This window comes from Nuphar pumila, chromosome 15 (genome assembly GCF_984573655.1).
Source record: "Nuphar pumila chromosome 15, dmNupPumi1.hap1.1, whole genome shotgun sequence".
Lineage (NCBI taxonomy): Eukaryota > Viridiplantae > Streptophyta > Magnoliopsida > Nymphaeales > Nymphaeaceae > Nuphar > Nuphar pumila.
In genome coordinates, this window is record NC_143263.1 from 73,543,080 (window position 1) to 73,545,300 (window position 2,221).

Genomic DNA, 2,221 nt, shown 5'->3' on the forward strand with positions numbered 1-2,221 from the left:
TTATTAAGGTTAACACAATATTCCATTGGAATAAACATATCAATAATGATACCATGGTTGAACCACTTCAATCAATAATTCACAATAAAACCCACCATACTAATATTAATATATATTCTAGCACCAAAGCCAGTGTGATACAATAAAAGGGGAAATAAAAGCGGGCAATTTTGAATAAGAATAATGGAAAATTAACATTGATACTCATAATCCTTAAAATCATTACTAAGAACATGTATGAGTTCCAATCATATCAGATTACAATACCTGAAGTAAACATCATCTCCTGTCTCCTTTTGACCAGTGCAAAAAGGGGGGAAACAAAAACAAGAAATAGAACAAAAAGTGAAAACTCCCAGTTCCATGGGGGGAATTAAAAATGGTGATCACCATTGAACTTCACCCTTTCCTTTCCTTTCCTTTCCTTCTCTTTTTCTCCCTCTGCTGCCCACCCTCCAGTTCTCCATCCTCACCTTCCTCAACCCTTTCCTTCTTCCTCCTCTTCTTATCCTCTTTCTTCACCACAGCCATCTCTCCATATTTATCTTCTTTGTGCTCAGCACTGGAACATCCATCCTCATTCGCATCCTCCTGGTTTTTCTGACTGATAGTAATAAAATTTTCACCAAGTGGTTGCCTCTTCTCTGCACCCATTTCTAAGACTTCCACCATCTTGAATTGGTTTGCCTTTCTTGCGTTTTTTTTCAGGTTCTTTCTCCTGCTCATCTGATGCCACATTTTTATCTAGGCCTTGTCGAATTTTCTGTTGGTCGATATGATTTCTTCTTGGCTCTCTCACCTTCTCATTCAACACCACGTTTTGCGTTAGGCCTTTTTGACTTTGCTGGTGTCCCTTGTGTTTTCTTCTGGGTTCTTTTTCCTGCTCATTCCAAGCCCCATTCTGATTGGGGCCCTGTAGAATTTGTTGGTGTTTCTTGTGCATGTTACTGGGTTCTTTCTGCAGCTTATTTGATGCCACATCCTGGTCCAGGCCTTCTTGAATGTGCAGGTGTTTCTTGTGCTTTTTTCTGGGCTCTTTCTGAAGATCATTTAATTCCACATTCTGATCATGGCCTTGCTGAAGTTCCTGCCATTTCTTGTTCTCTATTTCAGTGTGTTTCACCAGTGCATCCGACGATGCGTCCTCATCTAGGTTTTCTTGGCTCTTTTTCTGTTTCTTGTGCTTTCGTCTGTGGCCTTCCTCAAGCCGATCCAACGCCACATCCTCATCCATGTCTGGGCATCGTTTGATTTTCCGGCGTTCCTCGCACTCGCTAAAGTGTTTCTTCCCGAGCTCGTTCAATGCGGTACTCTTGTCATCCGCACTTTCTTGAATGCTCAATCGGTGTTCTTCTTTTTTCCCAAGGTTCCCCTCCTGCAACTTTCTCCGCACGACCCGATGGTGTTCCTTGCGTTCTTCTCCAGATAGGGTTGTCGCCTGGATCAGCTCCTCGATGGCAGCAGCTGACCGTTTCAGGCAGGCGAAGACCTCGGCACCGGTGCCGTTATCGGAGGAGAGGAATCTTTTGAGGACGGAAGACACTGATGAGAGGGAGACCGATTCGGAAGAGACGATTTTTCCCTTCACAAGATGCATCATGGACTCAGAATCCAGGTAGATCCCTAACGAGATGACCACCTGCAATCGGACCTCCTTTTCCCCAATTTCCTTCCGTTTCCTTCGACTGGGCACCCAATTTTTTGCAGCCGATCGCTCCTCTCACGATTAGGGACGATATCTACTGCCCGCAGCCAAACAAGAATATGATAAACAAGAAAAGAATGAAGGAAAGAAGAGGAAGAGAACAGAAAAGAGAGGGAGAGGGGTGAAGAGTGCCCTATTCCGCTATTGGAGGTAGGGTGCCTCCATTAACGAGTTCACTTCTTCCATTTTAACCGGTCCTTAACCCTAAACAGTGACAAAGTTTAAAACGGCAAATTCTCGGCTGTGAATTTCTCGTGAGATTTTCAAAATGTTTAATTTTTCTCGATTTTTTATCGGAAAAAATATAAAAAAAAACAAATAATTTATCAAAAAAAATCAAATAAAACGAAGATAATTACATAAGTAAAATTTACATGAAAAAATATAAAATCTACTTTCAAAAATGACTAAATTTATCATGATTTTTTCTAGGGGTGGCAATCGGGTCGGGTTGAGGGGTCATGTCGGCGAGTTGGCGGGTCAGCATACCTCAGCACGAACCCGGCCCATTTATTA

General features: G+C 42.4%; 1 pseudogene across 1 annotated transcript; it reads right to left on the reverse strand.

Moving 5' to 3' along the window:
* Window positions 1-211: 211 nt before the first annotated feature.
* On the reverse strand, window positions 212-1,863 carry LOC149815606 (uncharacterized; annotated as a pseudogene). The gene has a single exon (XR_016427952.1). The product of XR_016427952.1 is annotated as an uncharacterized LOC149815606 (transcript).
* Window positions 1,864-2,221: the final 358 nt, after the last annotated feature.